This window comes from Musca autumnalis, unplaced genomic scaffold (assembly GCF_047663935.1).
Source record: "Musca autumnalis isolate F117 unplaced genomic scaffold, ASM4766393v1 scaffold_2, whole genome shotgun sequence".
NCBI classification, from domain to species: Eukaryota; Metazoa; Arthropoda; class Insecta; order Diptera; family Muscidae; genus Musca; species Musca autumnalis.
Genome location: NW_027411755.1, coordinates 15,146,578 through 15,167,852, shown reverse-complemented (window position 1 = coordinate 15,167,852; position 21,275 = coordinate 15,146,578). Strand labels below are relative to the sequence as shown.

Sequence of the window (21,275 nt, the reverse complement as noted above, 5' to 3'; positions counted from 1 at the left end):
GAGAGAGAATTATAAAGGTAGATGTATTAGCAATATATTTCTCCTATTTTGTCTATATTTTTCACATTTCTTTTAATTTAGTCCAACTTTTTTTTTTTTTTTTTTTTTTTTTTGAAAGACGACCAATTTGATATATCGCCATATACCTTAAGTTCGTCGAATGCCATTTGCTCCACTATTTCTCATACTTTGTCTATATTTTCTACATTTCTTTTAATTTAATCCAAAATTTTGTTGTGAATGTCGACCAATTTGGTATGTCGCCATATACCTTAAGTTCAACGAATGCCATTTGCTCCACTATTTCTCATATTTTGTTTATATTTCTTCACATTTCTTTTAATTTATTCCAAAATTATTTTGTGAATGTCGACCAATTTGATATGTCGCCATATACCTTAAGTTCAACGAATGCTACCTTACACCACTATTCTCATATTTTGTCTATATTTTTCACATTTCTTTTAATTTAGTCCAAATTATTTTGTGAAAAGCCCATCAATTTGATATATCGCCACGTACCTTAAATTCAACGAATGCCATTTGCTCCACTATTTCTCATATTTTGTCTCTATTTTGACAAAATGTTAAAGTAACAAGGCAATACATCAAACTTATTCGATGAAATCGCCATAAAGAACAGATTATAGCTCCGTTCCAGTACTTTTTTAATCGTAAAATGTGCAAAAGAGAGAACCGTCAAAAATGAGTTCAACGCACACATTTTTCCAAAATGTACGGGAACGGAAAAATGACTGAAACGTCAAAAAAACTGGAACAAATGTCAAAGTCGGCGTGTCAGCCAATCGGAAGCCGGCAAACATGTTGCACGCTCAAATTTGTCGTGTAAAAAGTTTCTAAAGAGAGAGCCATTCAGCGCCATTTTTGTTCAAAGAGAAGTGAACATTTTGCAACTTTTTTGGTGTACGGGAACGCATTTCGAGGAAAAATGTTCAAAATGTGTAAAAACTTTTTAGTTCTGGAACGAAGCTTATCTCTCAAAGAAAAATGTGATATGTTGTCGTGTTGCTTAATATTTTGCTCGCATTCACAACGGTTTTGTGTTCCGTGTCACACTTTTTTTGTGGGAACACAGGAACAAATTTTTTCGTGTAACTTTATGTTCATATTTATATTAGACAATTTTACTTGCGGCAATTGTCAGTTTGATGGAGAGGTCAGGCATATGGTAACCCTTTGCCCATCAACACCGTCTCTCACCGATAAACTGACAATTGACGCAAGGAAAATTGCCTATTGTAAATATAGACTAAATCATAAACGAAATACAAAGACATAGAACTGTAAAGATTGGACATAGTGCATAATGAAGTTCAATTTTACTATTAAACCATAGACGGTGTTTGTGTATAACAGACAACTAACAGAACACGACGGAAACAAAAACAAGTATAACATAATTTTATGTCACCATATTGGAACATAACATTATGTTAGACCTCCAGCGCCATCTGCCGATGTATAGTAGCAATGTAAATGTCCCATCTTGTTATATTTTATGTCTTTGCGAAATATTAAAGTAACCGGGCCACACATCAAATTTACTCGGGAAAATCGCCATAAAGACATTGAGGGTGTTCCCGTACATGTAAAACTAAGTCAGATTTATAAAGAAACAAATAGCAAAAGTTGCCAAAACTTTAAGTCATTGTGCTTCCCGGATCAAAGCTTATATTACTGATTGGAAAATAAAATATTTGAAATTGAAAATAAATTTTAGGAAAAAATTGATAGGAATTTTACATTGTTGAAGGAGATAAAAGATCAGTCTGTCTAATACGTTTACACTGTACTGAATTTAGAAAATACTGTTAAATAAATCCTAATAAGGAAGATTAATCCGGCAAAAAGCACGAAAAACCTTTTGTTTTTATATTTCTGTTTTTAGTTAGTTTTAATGCGTAATTAAAACAATCTATTGTATTTCTTTGAATATTGTTTTATGTGACTTCTTGACTAAAACTTTATTCCAAGAAATGTAGTAAAAGTCGGTACATTATTTTTTTCTTCTTCCAGAACCCATTAACCCGAAAAAAAAAGCCTCAAACCCGTTGGTCGTTTGTTTGATTTGTTGGCATTATTACCTACCAGGGAGGAAGAGGAGGTGTTAGAAGGAAGAAGAGTGAGTGTTGCGTCGTTGTTGTTGTAGAAATGAAATCATAACAAAAAATTTGATTTTATTTTTAAACGGCAAATATAAACATTATTTGTTTATAAAACAAAAACAAGAACAAAAATAAAATAACAAAAACTACATATTCAATTAAAAAGGCAATACACGTCGTCACCGTCGTCATTGTTTTTGTTCTTTCACAAAATAATTGTATGACTCTACTTGAGAGCTCTAATCACAATAACAACAACAAACAATACGGCAAAATACATTGTCGTGGTATTTTTTATTTATTTAATGCTGCTCATATCACTGTCTTCCACACACAATCCCTCCCAAGAAAAGTCAATGGTCTTTGTTTTATGCTAAACAAAAAACAGAAATAAAAATAAAAAAAAAAACTTATTCCGCTGCTAATAATATGCTGCTTGTTTAATAACAAAAAAAACCAAACTTGTTTAGATTTATTGATGAGATCGACAACGACGACAACGATCACATTCAAATTAAATCTTTGATAAGCAGCAGCTAGTTAATGGCTAAAAGACAAGAAGTGCTTAAAAATTGGAATTCAAATGTTTATTTTTCAAATGAAACCTATAGCAAAGAACTACCAAAGTGAAGTTCTCATAAATAATCTTTTAATGATGATTGCTGCAGAAAACATATGCATGCATGCATATAAAATCATCATAAAAATCATAAATGTTATATTTTGCATATCAACGCATCGTTTAGAAGAAGATACAAATTATATTTATGAGTTTCTATAAATAACTTAGTGAATAAGCATGAGAATTAAATTAAACATAAGAGTACGCGAACGATTTTTGCCCCCAAAGTTTGATATTTTTATTGATTTGCAAATTGTAATGTATAAACATGTGTTTTAGCACATACATTAATGAATAGACAACTGAATTTATCAATTTTGTATAAAAAAATTACGTTTTGTTGACAAAGTATTGTATAAATTTGAAATGTGGCCTGGTAGCTTTACAAATTTATTTTTATAAATTAAGATTTTCTTCGATATTTTTTGCCAAAAACAAACTGGTCGATTTCCAGTGTGGCTGGGCCACTTTACATATTTATTACGATAAATACAGATTTTCCATATTACCCAAAATTCTTGTTTTTAAATAACAAACAGCATCAATTTGATGTGTGACTGTGTAGCTTTACTTATTTTTTGAGAGAGAAGAATAATAAAATACATAACTGTTCTTTTTGAGAAGCAATCAAGTTAATTTGATGTATGACCCCGTAGCTTAAATAAATCAACACGTATGGGACAGCTGTTTTTGCAAGGAGAAAAAAGTGTTGCCCATTTGGCGTTTTCAACTACAATGAATGAATGTTAAAAACGTTTAAATAGCCAAATTTCTTAAGATTAAGATTTTCCTAGATATTTCCCTACAACTGCTGTTTTGTCAAAAACAAACTGGTCGATTTGCAGTGTGGCTGGGCCACTTTACATAATTATTTCGATAAATAAAGATTTTGCATGATATTAACCAAAATTAAAAATAAATAAAAAAATTAATAAATAAATCTTGTTTTTAAATAACAAACAGCATCAATTTGATGTGTGTCTGTGTAGCTTTACTTATTTTTTGAGAGAGAAGAATAATAAAATAACTGTTCTTTTTGAGAAGCAATCAAGTTAATTTGATGTGTGACCCTGTAGCTTAAATAAATCAACACGTATGGGACAGCTGTTTTTGCAAGGAGAAAAAAGTGTTGCCCATTTGGCGTTTTCAACTAGAATGAATTAATGCTAAACGTTTAAATAGTCAAATTTCTTAAACGGCCTGGCCATACATCGAACTTATGTGATAAATTTATAACAAACTTACATTTTTGATAGTTTTAAGAGAAAATTTAAATCCCTAGCGTAGGAAGGAAGTGAATTTATTGACTTGTACAATAAATATAAAACAATCTATAACAGAAAAGGGTGCTGCTCCTTTGGTGTGTTTTTTTTACTTATAAAAAAATACAAAACTTTTAAAATGCAACATTTCTTAAACGGGATAATGGGATAATTTTATAACAAAATCAAATTTTTTATATAGTTTTAGAGGAAATTAGAATGCATAGCCTGAGGGAGGTAAATTCACTCCCTCCCTCAGTAAATACAAAACTATCTATAAAGGCCAGAACAGAATCAATCGTCGCTTGCTTCCCCAAATGTCAAATTATAAAGGAATGCCAGAGCCTCTTTGCAAATCCGCCTGTGTTCTCCTTTAGGAGGCTCTGGAATTCCTTTATAATTTGACATTTGGGAAGCAAGCGACGATTGATTCTGTTTTTACCTTATGAGAAAAAGTCTTGCCCCCTATGGCGTTTTAACTATCAAGAATGTAAAACTTTTAATATGCAAAATTTGTTAAAGGGTCTGGTCATACATCAAACAAATGTGACAATTTTATAACAAACCCCAATTATCTCCCCATTTTAGAGGAAATTTGAATTCCTATCGTAGGGAGGGGTGAATTTATTGATTTTACAATAAATTGGTGTTATTCTGAACGAAAATTCCCCGTGAATTTTTCCACTTTCTTCCTGAAGTTGAAACGGCGGTAAGAGACAAACTCACGTGTAATTTTCGTACAGAATAACCCCAATATGAAACTATCTATAAGAGAAAAATGTGTTGCTCCCTTGTCCTCTATACAATGCAAAATTTCTTAAACGGCCTAGCCAAATATCAAACTAATGGGATAATTTTATAACAAAATCATACTTTCTGATACGTTTTAGAGGAAATTTGAATATGAAATTTGAATTTTATGATTTTACAATATATATAAAACTATCTATAAGAGAAAAGTGTTGCCCACCTTGGCTTTTTTAACTATCAAGAATGTAAAACTTTGAAAATACAAAATTTCTTAAATGGTCTGACGACACATCAAACCAATGTTGTTGTTGTTGTAGCAGCATATAATGCTGGGTTGGCAGCCGCTGGCCGAAACACTTTTGGTTTCGGGTCAATCCGGTACGTAAGAACCTGCTGCCGTGGGATTTCATCAAACCATTAGGATAATTTTGTAACAAAATCACACTTTTTGCCTTTTTTGGAGGAAATTTGAATGCCTAGCATACAGAGAAAGTGAACTTAATAATTTTTTTACAATAAATCTGTAAATATTCTGTGAAAGTTTTTGTTAATTTCATATCGAAATTTAAACTATTCACTTGTGGGTTGTAAAAATAATCATTAAAAACAAAATTTTATTTCAAAGACGATATTTTTTCTAATTTTCTTATATCCATTATCTCCTCTACTGTACTTTTTTTTCTTGCTGAAGATTAGATTCTTTTTCTAAAATTTGTGTTTTTCTTTTCTTTGAAATTCCAATTTCATTTATTGTTTCAAATGTTTACATTGAAAAAGGTTAATAACAACAACAACAGCAGCAGCAACAAGAATGCATTATTGTATTTCCCTTTTAAGAGGAGAAAATAAAAACAACAACAAAAAGAAGAACACAGAACATTATCAGTAAAGTTTTTTAATGTTTTATTTTGGATGTTTTTTTTTCATTGTTGTTGTTGGTTTTTTGTGTTCACAATCTATCAGCCTCTAAAATAAAAAAACCTGTGTACTTCATTTTCTTTACGTCCCCACTGCATCCATCCAGCACATTCTCATTGTGCCATTTCATTTGAACATTATCAGTAATGTTTTCTTTGTTATTGTTATTTTTGTGTGGGTTAAGTCTTTTGGTACAAGGTAAGTTGGTGGTGCCGCAGCCGCTGCTCTGGCAAACCTTTCTTTTTCTCTCGCCATGAAAGAATTCCAATGAAAAATTACCTATTATTTAAAGAACTCCATTTTGAGTAGTTGTATCCTTATGTAATGTGACCTTTATCTATTACCTGGTGTTACCTTTTTTACACCAAAACACCAAGCCACATGTACAAGGAATTCCAAAGAAAATTAATTTCAACACAAATAATAGAAAAGAAACACACATTCCAATGAATAAAATGGAAATTGTTAGTGTTTCTCTAAGGGGGTTTAATAGGGGTTATTGTAGTGTTCGTTTCTTATCTATTTTGAAAAAAAAAGAGATACTATTAGTAGCTTTAATCCTTGAGGATTAAAATGGAAATAGAAAGCTAAAGGAATTAGGTAAAATTTCTCAAGCAATTAATGTAATAGTTTTAAAAATCCAAAATTAAATGCTGGAAAACAGACAAAACCAAGAAAAATCTTAGTAATGTACAATTCAGTATTTTTTTCATGATATTTTTACTAAAATCTTTCATAGCAAATTCACTTTATTGCATTTTTGATGAATCGTTAAATGTTTACTTAATTTTTAAATATTAAAAGCAGTAAAAATAATATTAATTTTATGTTCTTGTTATATGAAAACTTTTCGAGTAAGAAATAACAAAATTTGCACGTAAAGGAAAGGACCTATTGCGTGGAGTTCATTGCATTAGCAAGGAATCTTCAGCTATCAACTCAGTTTTGCTTTAAAATAAGCTTTTGCTTGATGAATTTGAAGTGTGGCCATGCAGCTTAATGATTGAGTATCAGACAATTGACCCATTGTTGCCAATACTAGTTACAAAATTGATGTGTGTTCCGATAGCCTAAAACGGGGTAATAGTATGTTTACATAAGAGCTTTTTGTTGGCTTAACTTCTTTTATGAGTATTTATCCAGTGCAATGTAAACGTATTATAATCGTGTAACAATTATAATCAACGAATTAGCAAGAATCCTCACTAATCGACTCATTTTTGCTTTAAAATGATATTTTTATAGATGAATTTGAAGTGTGACCATGCAGCTTTATGGTTGGGTAACAGACAGCTGATAATTTGTTGTCAATTCTAGTTAAAAAAGTGACCTAAAACGGGGTAATAGTATGTTTACATTAGAGCTTTTTGTCGGGTGAACCACCTTTATTAGTATTTATCCAGTACCATGTAAACGTATTATAATTGTGTAACAATTACGACCACTATAATAATACGAATCTGTACATATTGTCTTAGCTTTGCTTTTTTATGAGCATTAGATAAACGAATTTGAAGTGTGGCCAGTCAGCTTTATAGTTGAATAGCAGACAAATGTTATAATCACTTATTGCCTCATTTTTGCTTTGAATTTGAAGTGTGGCCAGGTAGCTTTAAGGTTGAGTAACAGACAAATTGATGTGCGGCCCGGTAGCCTAAAAACAGTGTAATCATGTAACAATTATTATCAAAGTTAAATATGAAAAAGCAGATGTTTATACTTTCCGTTAAGAGGCCGATCATAGCCGATTATTTTTGATAAACAACTTGATGCGTGGCCCGAAAGCCACTGTTCTTTTTGAGAAGCAATCAAGTTAATTTGATGTGTGACCCTGTAGCTTAAATAAATCAACACGTATGGGACAGCTGTTTTTGCAAGGAGAAAAAAGTGTTGCCCATTTGGCGTTTTCAAATATAATGAATGAATGCTAAACGTTTAAATAGTCAAATTTCTTAAATATTTTTGATAAACAACTTGATGCGTGGCCCGAAAGCCATTAAGAAGTATTCGTGTGGTCATGAGGGCCCATGGTGGAATAAGAAGTCTGTGTTTAGACACACAAATTTCTCGGGAAAGTAAATTGAGTTTTTTTTGGGAGAGAGCGGAGAGGAAAGAGCTCCTCAAAACTCTTTCCTACCCCCTATTGCCTAAAAACTGAATTTACTTTCCCGAGAAATTTGTGTGTCTAAACACGGACGAAGATGTTACATCAAATCATGTCAAACGTCAATTTTGCTCACAATAATGCATTACTGTGAATTGCTTGTTTAGATTGTGTATGTGATTTTATTCACAATAACGCATTTTGACAACTGGTATGAAGATCAGCTGTTTTTGGCGTTACACCTTAGGCGGCCATCAGACCATCTGCTTTTTCACATGTATTTTGTCACTTTGGGTATACTAATATACAGAACAGCTGATGTCATACATGTGAAAAAGCAAATGGTCTGATGACGGCATTATTATTCCACCATGTGAGGGCCGATGTCACAATACACGAAAGCTACTTCATAAAAAAGTCGAACTCATATTTTCTTCAATTTGTGACATCCACATCTGTCTATCTCGCAGAAATCTTTTCTACGAATTCTGCTGCTGATGTAGCCGTAAAAACCGTTTAAAAGATTATAGTACGTTTACATCAATGCTTATTGCCATGAGAAACTACAGAGTTTCAAGTGTGACCATGTAGCTTCATTTTCCCCTAGCTAATTATTCCATTACGCAGAGAAAAAGTAATTTGCCATTTCATATTTGTGACTTAACACATTTTGTATTTGCATTGAATAAACCTAGTTTAGTGCACTCTGATGCCGATGATGTTGCACCGTTGTTGTTGTTCTGAATTTCTTTCTTCCCCCACCCGACAAAAAATACACTTGCAATTGAAAGAAAAACAACAACAACAAGAAAGAAAAACAAACACAGGAAGAAAATAAATAACCAAATTCATCTCCATCGAGCGAGCAACTCAAAGAATACATAATAATGTGTGGTGGATATTATAATGAAAGAGTAGAGTGTGGAATAAACAAAAAACAACAACAACAAGTAAAAAAAACCATTAATTTTTTTTAACGTTGTGTTCCTTATGTTTGTTTGGTTGGCTTGGTTTGCCTGTTTTGTGTAAAGCCGAGTTCTTCACATCACTTAAAATTCATACAAACACAACAGCAACAACAACAACAAAGCAACACCCATTGTGCCCAAAGAACGTTGAGCATGTACGGACACACACACACAAGGAAAAGGTTCAAACCAGAGTTCAACATAAAACACACAGCCAACCAACCAACCATCATCAACGTTGTTGTCGTCGTCATTATTACCAACGGCGTCATCATCATTATTATCGAGACGGCATCGGTTTTTGTACGTCGGCGTGGCAGAGAGAACAAATTAAAAGAAAAAAGAACGTAGACGACACAAAAAAATTGTGTAGGTTTTTTTGTACACTGTTTTGTCTGTCTGTTGTTTAGTCATCACCGCCATTTGATCGATCGTACAAACGACAGACGTTGTCGACTGTCGGCTTTATTATACACCACACGCAACGCGGGCCATGTTTGTTTGTATGTTGTTGCAGACAATACACATAGTTGTTGTTGTTGCCGCTTGTTCTCCCCACCATTCTTGTTGTGTGCTGTTTTGTTGTTTCATTTTGCGCGAAATATTCAACAAAAACAAAATGTGAAAATTTACCAAGAAAAAAGTAACAAAATGAAATTGAGACAAAACAAGTAACAAAAGCAACAACAACGAAAACAGCAACAAAATAGAATGCCTAGCTTGGTTGGCTTGGGCTAACTGACAGACATATGCGCCATATGCGCTGACGTTAACAGGAACTGTTTGGGAAAGAGGGGAGAAGAAACCCAGTGTCATGGAGGCAGAGAGTTAGCGCAAAAGAGATATTGGCACAATGTGCTAAAGAGAATACGCTCTTTGCATAACGCGGCGAGTGTGAGAGACAAAAGAACATAAAAAAACAAAAACCAACCAAATACAAACACACACCTATACAAATGTACAGTTTGAGCAGTTTGTATGTACAAAATGTGTTTGCAATGCTGCTGCTGATGATGGTTTGGTTTTTAGCAAAAACACACAAAAAAAAAAGAGTGTTAAGAGTTGCCACACTACAATGCGACACCTTACACAATGGGTAATCGGAAAATCCCAAGGAATTATAATGCAAGTGTGTGAAAGGTGCAATTTTTAAGGGAAATAAAAGAAATTAAAGATTGATTGTAGATAAAACTAGCATGCGTTTACACTTATTATTGTGATAAACTGTTCTGTATCGATTTATTTGTCGTAAAATATAAAAATATGGGTATAACAAAACCCAATATAGGTACCTATATTTTTTATATTTTACTAGAATTTAGCCAAAATTTAAATAACCAAAAAAATAATAAAAGTATTGATAAAAAAGTAGCCAGAAACATTGACAAACCTTATCTGTAATACGATTCGGCAAATCATTTTGCTCTTACCACAAAAAAAAATCGGAAAAATATTAGTGTCTATAATTTCGGTCATTAACGAACATTTTCGGTAGGTTAGCGATCAAAATTATTTTGGGAACAAATTGAATACTCTACCAGCTGGCGGAAAAAAAATCTGATTTTTTTAAATTGTAAGTTTTTTCTAAATAGCCGGCCTTTGGCCGGGGATTTGAGACTTTCTCCTATGGACAGGAAAAATTGGGCACGGGAACAAATTTTTTTTAATTTAAAATTTTTTCTTGCTTTAACAAGGGAATTTTCGGAATTTCAGAGGACCATATCTCGGGAAGTATGGACTTCCCCCCAACAAACTTTATATTTTTGTAATCAGGACGTAAAGATCTACCTGTGGTAAACATTTCAGATTTATCCGCCATCTGGTAGAGTATTCAATTTATGCCTTATTTTGATTAATTAAAATTTTTATAATTTTGAATTTTACTTTTAGCGATTTTTGTCAGTAACAAAAAAAGAAGTTAAGCTGCCGTGCCACACATCAAGTTGCTGTCTGTTACTAAACCTTTAAGTTACCTAGCCATTTGTGCGATTTGGCAAATAATTTTGCCCTTACCCCCCGAAAAAAATAAAGTGTCTACAATTCCGGTCATTAATGAAAATGTTCGGTAAGTTAGCGATCAAAGTGATTAATATGATTAATTAAACTTTTCATATTTTTACATTTTAATTTTAGCGATTTTTGCCGGTGTAACAAAAAGGGAGTTACATTTAAGCTACCGGGTCACACATCAATTTGTCTGTTACTCAACATTGGCTGGCGATACTTCAAATTCTTCAATTTAAAGTTAATTAAAAAGCAAAATTAAGTCAATAAGTCACCATTCTTACTTCAATGGTCTTAATTGTTACACAACTACCACGTTTTAGGCTACCGGGCCACACATCAATTTGGTAACCAGTGTTGACAACAAATGCACTATTTTTTGAAGTTTTTGACAAATTTACAAAGGAAAAATGTTCAAAATTAAAAAATATATAGGTAGATTCATGTACATTCTTGAACAGAGTAATGGTCAATAGTAGCTACTCAATCATTAAGCTGCCTGGCCACACTTCAAATTTGTCTATCAAAAATACATTTTACAGAATCGGATCGATAATACAAAAAAGTACAATAAAAAACGTATTTCTAATCTCCAGAAAATTTACAATTTTCCTATGAAAAACCACAGATTTGCATAATTTAGAATGAAAAGATTAAAACTCAAAATCTTCAAGTATTCATCAGAAGTGGAAGTCATTCTATAATTGATTTGTTGGTTAACAAAAATCAGTAAAATTAAACCCCCAAAATCATGAATGAAAAGCACCGAAAAATTTTGTTGACGCTGTTACTATCGGCGGTCAACGAAAATTTTCATGAATTACCGAAATTACAAGCATTTTAATGTTGTCGATTTTTGCCGGTAACCAAAAAATGAATTGGAAATCCTCGGTAGACCATAAAAAAACAATGCTAAGAAATATTGTTAGATATAAGTATCTGAGAGTAGTTATTGTATAGCTGTTTTTGGAACCGCTCATGGCCCTATGGGCTAGGTTACTGTGTTTGTCAAATAAAAATTAAAATTAAAAAAAAAAAAAAAGTAATTCCATAAAGCGATGTCCGTCTGTTTATTAAAATAAATATACAGTACGCAATATTTAAAAATGGAAGTTTATATTACTCCTAGTATGTATGTTATTGAAAATGGACTATATCGGTCCATGTTTTTATATAGCTTAGGTGCCTTCCAATTTTCGGCATTTTAACGGTCTTAGCCTTATTATCCCACCAAAGCAAATAAATAAATAAAATAAATATATGAATAAAGTGGCTGAAATTTGGTTTTTTTTGTCTTCGTTGGGGGTGAAAAATTTTCCATTTCGGTACCTTCCGCTTTTAGGTATTTTAAAGGTTTTAGCCTCATTATCCCAGCAAATTGGCTGAAATTTGGTTTTTAATCTTCGTTGGGGTTAAAAAATTTCCCATTTCGGTACCTTTCGATTTTTGCTATTTTAAAGGTTTTAGACTCATTATCCCACCGAAATTTTAATTTTTTATTTGGTCCTAAAAAAATTATAGGTCGATTTTAGGCATAGTCGAGGTTTTTATCCACCCGTAGTAGCTGAATTTTGGTATTTAGTCTTCGGAGGGTTTAATAAATCAATTCCACAGAAAATTGGCGGTACGGTTCCACCTTTTCGATAGCCCCCATAGAATGGTACCTCCCGATTTTTGGTAATTTTGAAATTCTTAGTCACACGAAATGGTTAAAATTTTTGTATTTAGTCTTTTTTGGAGGTATAAAACATTGCTGCCGAGAATTGTCGGTATAGGTCCACGTTTTGATATAGTCCCCATGGAGCGGTACCTCCCGATTTAGGAAATTTTTAAGGTTTTAGACACATTATCCAAACGAAATAGCTGAAATTTGTTATTTAGTCTTCGTTGGAAGTATAAAATATTCCTAAAGTGGATTGTCGGGTAAAGGTCCATGTTTTAATAAAGCCCCCATGGAACGTTACGACACGATTTTGGAAATTTTTAAGGTTTTTGACACATTATCCAACTGAAATAGCTGAAATTTGTTATTTAGTCTTCGTTGGGAGTATAAAATATTCCTGAAGTGGATTGTCGGGTAAGGGTCAACATTTTAATAAAGCCCCCATGGAACGGTACGACCCGATTTTCGGTATCTTTAGGTCTTAGAGCCACTCGAAAGGGATAAAATTTCGTATTTTGTCTTCGATAAAGGTATAAAATGTTCCTGCAGGAAATTATCGGTATAGGAACATAGAACGGAACTTTCGATTTTGGAAATGTCTATGGGTTTCGCCCAACGGAAATGGCTGAAATATAGTATTTAGTCTTCGTTGGGGGGTATAACATATTCCCGTAGAGAATGGTAGGCCCAGGTCACGTCCACGGGCCCAAAACTAGACTAAAAAAACAGCGACAAGGAAAAAGATTTTGGCATAAATTAATTTTACGAACACCTGGCAGAAAAATCTGAAATTTTTACCATGGGTATATCTTCTCGTCCTGATTACAAAAATATAAAGCTTTTCGGGGGGAAGTCCATACTTTCCGATATATGGGCCTCTGAAGTTCCAAAAATTTACAATTTAAAATTAAAAATTTTGTTTCCGTGCCCGAGGAAAAAGTCTTAAATCCCCAGCCGAAGGCCGGCTACTTAGAAAAAATTTACAATTTTAAAAAAATTAAGATTTTTCTGCCAGCTTTTCGTAAAATCAATCGAAATTTATAGTTTTGGAACGAATCTAGTTTATGGGCACCACACTTTTAAGCATTTAGTTAACTTTGAGCAATAATCGAGCCATAAAATAAGTCTTGGATTTTGACTGCTAATCCAAAAACTCCATGTCTTTGTGATCAACACATCAAGACCTAAAGGAAAGTAGCTAAAGGGGTCTTGATCCAAATATTTAAAACTTCTTGGAGTTCTCTCTAAAATCTTTTCATTTCGGGGTGATCGGAAAAAACTGGCTCATATTTATAGGATCATATAGTAACCTTTAGCGAGATATACACAATCAGTTTTGCTAAAATTTTGCATGCCTGGCAGTGTGACTTTCCATGTTTGTCAGTCATCCACGAACAGTTTGGTTGTTGGACAGTAAAAAAAATCTTATGCCCGAATTTCAAATGCCAATTATATTGCCTATATGTCAAACAAATCCCCATGTAGAAGGTTAGCTCGACAAAAAAACTCTAATGTAAACAGGGCCTAGGTAATCTTGGCTCCATTTTCCAAATTCTTTAAAACAATACCAAGGTCGGCTTTCCCCAGATAAAATTTATATTTTTGCGTTCAGACTTAAGCCATATCTCGGGAAGTATGGACTTCCCCCAGGAAAGATATATATATAGTCATGATCAGGGTCCCACCTACCTATGGTAAAAATTTCAGCCCGATCGGAGAGGTGCCCCTAAACGAGACTTGTTCCATAAGATCTATATATATATAAAAATTTCAAACAAATCGGGTGGTTGCGCCTAAAGCCGACTTGTTCCCAAATATATTGTTTATTTATACATCTTTGTGTTTATTTCAGCTTTAGTCCATATTTTGTTGTATTCAAGTATTTGAATAACAACAAAATGTTTTACAGTGGATATGAAATTGATTAGTTGCGGGCGGAGGGTAGGGAATACTATAGTTTCAGTTGTCAGTTAAACTTTAGCTCTGTTCCTTTACGTGCAAGAATCTTCAATTTTTACCACTTTTTACTCAAAAAGCGTTCCTTTACTTCAGACACCATACAATTCATATGGGAGCAGTTTACAACTTTTACTACTTTTGCCGGTTTTACCATTTTCAAAAGTAAAGGAACAGACCATTCATTTGCAATTTTAACGATTTGTTTAAACACCATAAAATCCATACATACTTGACATCAAATTCAATCCTATTTTACATGTTCAAGTTGTTAAAAACACATATTGTATGCTTAGTAACATTTTTAAATGTTTTCTTAATTGTTGTTGCTATGAGGAAAAATTTACATATGGAAAACACTTTAAAAAATTATTTTAAACAACAACATTAGCATGAATTATTAATTTCGTGCCATTAAAACGTCATCATGCAACGTTTACAGCTAAAGTCTGTTTTACATAAAATCAACGAAAAAACGCTAAATTTGCAACACTTCTTCTTTTCCTTATTGTTGACAACAAATGGATGACAGGTAAGGATATTTCAGAGTTTGGCTTATGTTTCTTTGCACAGAATAAAAATTATAACGGGTTGCAAAATAGAGTTTTGTTGTTGTTGGTAGTCACTAACACAAAGTTCGTTATTTGTTCTTAACATTTTTTAATTTCAAAGTATTTTTAGTTTCTTTTTCGTTTCAAGTTTAAGCATTTCACAATTTCTTGCCATTCATTTCACAATTTCTTTCTTAACTCCAATCAAAAGAAGAATTATTTTTTGCTGATCTGAAAATTTCAACAACCTTCTCTGCAACTCGGCAGCAAAGCGTGGTTTTTGATTTTTGGGGTTTTGTCGGTTTTTCACTTTTGAACACTAGTTTTTTTTATTTCTTTATTCATTACTGTTTCAAAGTGGTTTTGAAATCACCAAAAAATGCTTAAGAATATTATTTTTCGCTTTGTTTTTGTTGTTTTTTTATTTCTTTAAACTTTAATCCATGTTTTTGGTTGTGTGTGAGTTAGAGCTCACCAGGCAGCCAGCCAGTAAAAGAACCAGAAATACGATGACGACAAACAACGACGGACGACGATGTTATCGCTTAGAACTTAAGCAGAAATAATTAAAATAAAATATAAAAACTTTTTCTCATATTTCTTCGTTGCACATTTCCTTTTTTTGTTAAGATTTTTGTAATAAACATTTTTTTATTTACCTTTTTTCAAGTAATTTTTATTTTTTGTTTGCTTCACAAAATTGCATGAAAAATTTGTGCTTTTCTTTTGTTTGTTATTAACAATTTTTGTTAGTGATGCTTTTCACACAACGTGGGTTTTTTGTTGGTTGCTGCTGGTTTTTGTAGATGTTGCGAAAAAAGCCTTTTTGTTTCAAATACTTTTATGTTTCTGGTTTTCTTTAATAACTTTAACTTTTTTCGTGTTTTAAATATTTTTTGTTTATTATTTTGTGTTTCGATTTTTGTTTAATAAAGTATTCTTTCTTTTTTTCCAAGGGGTGACGCCGATTAAACAACAAAAAAGAGTAAAACTACAAATTCAACGGACAACGGGCGTACAAACGAAATATACGCGCGACGACGACGAAGAACGACAACAGAATGATATAGAAAATGGTAAAAATTTGTTGTATAGACATCAGAAAACACCAGCAGAGTCTCATCAAGCAAGCCCAAGCACACATACAACACACACACGTACAGCAACGGACCAGAGAGAATTCTACTCAGCAAGGCACGCTCACACATACCAAATCATAAACAAGCAGGCAGGCAAAAAAGGCGGCAGCGCAACATCAGCAGCAGATATTTTTTTTCAAGAAGACAGCTTGGAAATACAGCAACAACAAAACATAAAACAAGAACCCAGTAAACCATGTGTGTACGTGTGTTATGTGTTACTGCCTGCCTTGCCTGCTGATACATTGGCAAGTAGAGAATAACAACAACAACACCAATGAATTACAAAATAAAACAACCAAGAACTTAACTATACTTCAGCACAACAAAGAAAAGCGGCAAGGCAATAATTCCAGGCAAAAAATTAAATCAACAAGAAGTAAATAACAACAACAGCAACAATCGAGATGGAGAGAGAGTGAGTGCAACACACACACTGACATTTTATTCGTGGAACAGCTCTATTGAGCATCCGATGCAGAAAATGACTGCCATATGATGCTCTTTCTCTTCCCTACTCTCTATCGCACTCACAAAACATAAACAAAAACAAGCTGAGAATTTATTGGGATAATAACCGACAAGAACTAATAACAGTGATGTTCACATTTCGTTTAAAAAACGCTGTTTTAGATGAAAAAGGCACAAAAATTGTGAAAAAATTCACCCATTTCAATAGCCAAAAGAGATAAAAACTGATATATCGGAGGATCTAACAGTGATGCCCACATTTCGTTTAAAGAAAATTCCGTTAAAAACGCAAAAATAATGAAATTGCTAAAAATTCACCAAATAATTGATTTCAATCTGGGAAAGGAATAAAGAAATGTCTGAACCACATTTTAATTAGGTCGAACTTGGTCTTTAGTCTTTTACCAGAAACGAATTAAGCAAGAAAGCCGAGCGGCTTATGTACCCAGGCCTTTAAGGAAAGAAGGAAACACAATACTTATGACGTCAGGGTTTTTGAGTTTTTGGGCCAATTTCTCGCCTTTTTCTTCTGTTTTTCGTTCTTTTTTTCTTCATTGTGAAATTTGTCTGGTAGCCTGTGGTAGAAGAGAAAGGCATTTGTGCACTACCTTGGTCATCTTTGATTATACCTTCAGCTCTTTACGATTTCGATGGCTTTCCATGCGGACAAATTTCAGGGGCTCAATTCTGTTTTACAACATTTATAAAGGAGAAAACTGTCAAATGAAAAAAATTATAAAGGAAATATTTTTCATTTCAAATTTTTATAGAACAAGATCGAGCCCCTGGACTTTCGTCCGGAACATTTTTATGAAGAAGAAAGGGTTTTGTAGTTTATGACCGAACTAGTTCAAATGAACGATACCGTAAAATGTACGAACAGAAGCACATCCAGCTTATTCGTTCATATCTTTTCTTTATTTTCTTAGTTTTAAGGATGATAAAACGATTATTTGGGGTGGTGTACACACCCGCCTTGCACGCTGAAGGTCGTGGGTTCGACTCCCCGGCCAGGCAACATCAAACACTTCTCAACGGTGGCAAAATACCTCTAAGTAATGTTGGCGACATTTTCTGAGTATTTCAGCCATGTAAAACTTCTCAACAAGTGGTGTCTTAGGACATGCCGTTCGGACTCGGCGATAAACAGTAGGTCCCATATTATTGAGCTAAAGTGAATCGGGGTGCCATCATTGATATGAGAAAAGTCTCCCTTGTCCCATCTGGGATGTTTGTGGAACAATTATATTACTAGGGCCACATACACAACAAGTTGCCAAAAATTTAAAAACGATCCCAGGCGAGTCCTTAAACTGCACTCTTTACTAACTTTGTGTGAGAGGTAGGTACCAGAAAATGTGGTCTGATTTAGTCAATCTTCGGACATATGTAATCCCAGCATGTAAGAAATAATACGATGCGCAACGTTTGAACCAAATCGATTTCTTACTTCGAGGGTTATCATACGCACTACCCAGTGTAGTTGGTGCCGGCAGGCTTTTTTGGAGCTTTTGGATCTTTATCTCAGAAAGTATGGTCTTGCCCGCGAAAAAATTGGTCTCTCGTAACAGGACACGCAAGAACTTGTTGCAAACATTTTCAAGACGATCTATTGAACTGTATTTTTTCCAAATTTTGTGTGGGAGTCATATTGAAACCTCATCTATGCTTGGAAGTAATATTCCCAAAAATTTCGGCAAAGTTCGTTTGCTTCCTTCGAGTGTTATGGTGCGAACCATTTTAGCGAACATTTTTGAAATTTTGTAGCGTAGGTACCCGAAGGAGTGGAACGATATGGCCTATTTTCGAACTTACCCCCAGTTTTTGTAACTTATTTTTGTTCGTTCGTCTATATTCGTAATAATTTAGGCATTCATAGCTCAGCCCCCAGATGACATACACATCTAATTTTTCGTATACCCGTTCCATATATCATTAAGGATTCCTCATTTAAAAATCAGCGCTCTACATTTGCGCTAAAGCGAGTAAATCGATCTACAAAATTTGACAATTCGTGTGAGAAGAATAAACATTTTTACAAAAACTGGGGGTTAAACTATGTTTGGACAAAATATTACGATAACCAAAATTTGAACCAAATCGGACAGAGAGTTATCGGGAGCTAAATCAACTCCAAATTGCCTAAAACGGACTTCGTCCAAACTTACTAGGAGTTTAAAACCATTATTTCGATGAGGCACAATTTGACGTATCTTAAGCCTAAAGGCCTGGGTACATAAGCAGCCTTGCCAGATTGGCTTGCTTTCCTGCTTCATTTCTGACATAACAAAAATAAAATAATAATGTCCCAATTTACATTAGGCGAGTTTACTTGCGGCAATTGTCAGTTTGTTGGTGAGAGAGGGTGCTGAGAGGCAAAGGGTTACCATATGCCTCACCTCTCTCTCCTACAAAATGACAATTGCCGCAAGTAAACTCGCCCAATGTAAATTGGGACAAAGAAGGCCGAGCAAATTTCGAACTGGGTTGCCCTTTTCTTTTTTATTCTTTTATCAGAAGCAAGCAAGGAAAGCAGGCGAGGCAGCTTATGTACCTAGGCCTTAAAGGCTGAGAATATAAAAATATAGAAAAAAGTCTACATTGTATATGGATAGCTCTAGCAGTGATTCCCATATGTCGATTACGGAAGCCCTGTTTTTTATACCCTGCACCATACACATACATATGTATCTTGATCAGCATAAAAGTCGATATAACCATGTCCGTCGGTTGAAATCAAGATAAAGCATGAACTATTTAAGATAAAGCTTTATAATTTCGTACAGAATTTTCTATTACTCCTAGGATGTTTGGTATTGAAAATGGGTCCACCTATTGATATAGACCCCATAGAACGGTACCTTACGACTTTCGGTATTTTAAAGTCTTTACCTTTGTTACCTCATATAAATGACTGAAACTTGGCATTAGGGCTTCTTTGGGCCTAAAAAACTTTCCACCAACAATTTGTCGGTGAAGGTTAACGTTCTGATATAGGTCCCAAAGAACCGAACTTCGATATTCGGCATTTTAAAGTTTTTGGACTCATTATCCCACAGAACTAGTTGAAATTTGGTATTTAATCTTTGTTGGGGCTACAAAACTTTTCTCCGGAATTTTGTAGGTGCAGGTCCACCTTTTGATATTGCATTCCATAGAGCGGTACTTCGCGATTTTCGGTATTTTAAACGTTTTAGATTCATTATCCTACGGAAATGGCTTAAATACTTAGTCTTTGTTGTGGGCTACAAAACTATCCTCCAGAAATTTGGTGGTGCAGGTCCCCGTTTTTGATATAGCCTCATGGAACGATACCGCCCGATTTTGAGTATATTTTGAGTATATAACGGCATTATTCAAACGAAGTAGCTGTACTTTGGTATCTAGTCTTGGTTGTGGGTAAACAAATATTTCTGCAGAGAATTGTAGGTATATCTCCTCCATTTGATATAGGCCCATAGAACAGTACCTCCTGATTTTCGTATTTTGAAGTTTAGCCTGACTATCACTTCGAATGTTTTGTATTCAATCTTCAATTTGGTATTCAATCTTCTTTGGGACCACGGTAATTTGTCGGTGGAGATCCACTTTTTGGTATTGACCCCACAGAACGGTACCTCCCGATTTTCCGCATTTTAAAGGTTTTAGACTCATTGGCTGAAAATTTGGTATTTTATCTTTTTTTTTTGGTCCACAAAACTTTTCACCAGAAATCTGTCGTTGCAGGTCAATGTTTTGATATGGACCCCATAGAATGATACATACAACCACATTATCCAACCGAATTACCTGTAATTTAATATCTAATACTCATTTTGTGTAAAAAAAACATTACTGCACAGAATTGTAGGTATAGGTCCACGTTTAAGGTTTTTAGCCTCATAATCCCATCGAAATTAAAATGTTCCCCAGATATTTGTCGATGCAGGTACTCGTTTTGGTACAGCCCCTATAGTACATTTACATTAAAGAAATCGAGTGAGTTTGAATTCTTTTGCGTATACGTCAAATTAAATCTCGTCTGAAATCCATTGGATTTAATTTGACGTTTAAGTAATGGAATTTACGGTTGAAATCGAGTGGATTTCCTAAATGTAAACCTTGCGCTATAGAACTGTTCCGCACGATTTTCTTTATTTTTAAAGTTTTCGCCACATTATCCAACAGAATTGATTGCAATCTGCACTTAAGGAAGTTCATGTTGAACATAGGCCGATTAAAAATTCTCTCCATCTTCTATAAATAGCGATATTCTTGATTTAGTTCCATGTCTTATTGTGGACTTCGTTTTCTGGTTTTACCTTACTTATCCAAGCCATTCGTGGCCGTTCTGTTCATCGGTGTATTTGAGAATTCAAGAGGCAGAAATTTCCAGTAAAGATCTAATTACTAACCGTCCCCGTTCCGAGGCATACGACGCTGGCGATTGGACCGGATTAGACACCGCCTTCACTACCAATTGTTCTGTTTGTTCGCATTTTCTCCTAAGTCGGGTGGTTTGTCCTTGTTTATCAGGGGTTTTAAAATTGGATACCTTCTTTGTTTATTTTTTTTTGGCTTCTTCTTAGTTTTTTTTAGGTTGTGTCTTAGCTTTCTTGGACGAAAGATTGTTTTTATTCGAGCAGGAGGTAACCTCGTTTGTAACCTTCTGTTCACGAAATAGGGATTTCATTGATAAGAGTTTCCGTCTTAGTTGCTTTAGGATAGTTCCTTCAGAACTTCTTCACAAATTTGAGTTTAG

General features: G+C 33.9%; 1 long non-coding RNA gene across 3 annotated transcripts; it reads left to right on the top strand.

Annotated features, from left to right (window-relative positions):
- The first annotated feature begins 8,623 nt into the window (after window positions 1-8,623).
- On the top strand, window positions 8,624-12,168 carry LOC141393735 (uncharacterized). Of its 3 annotated transcripts, XR_012410172.1 has the most exons (5): window positions 8,624-9,253; window positions 10,120-10,323; window positions 10,445-10,572; window positions 10,641-10,815; window positions 10,884-12,168. It is a non-coding gene; the product is annotated as an uncharacterized lncRNA (long non-coding RNA). The 3 variants fall into 3 exon arrangements; XR_012410173.1 differs by lacking the exon at window positions 10,445-10,572 and having other exon boundaries at window positions 10,120-10,241; XR_012410174.1 differs by lacking the exon at window positions 8,624-9,253 and having other exon boundaries at window positions 10,237-10,323; window positions 10,464-10,572.
- Window positions 12,169-21,275: the final 9,107 nt, after the last annotated feature.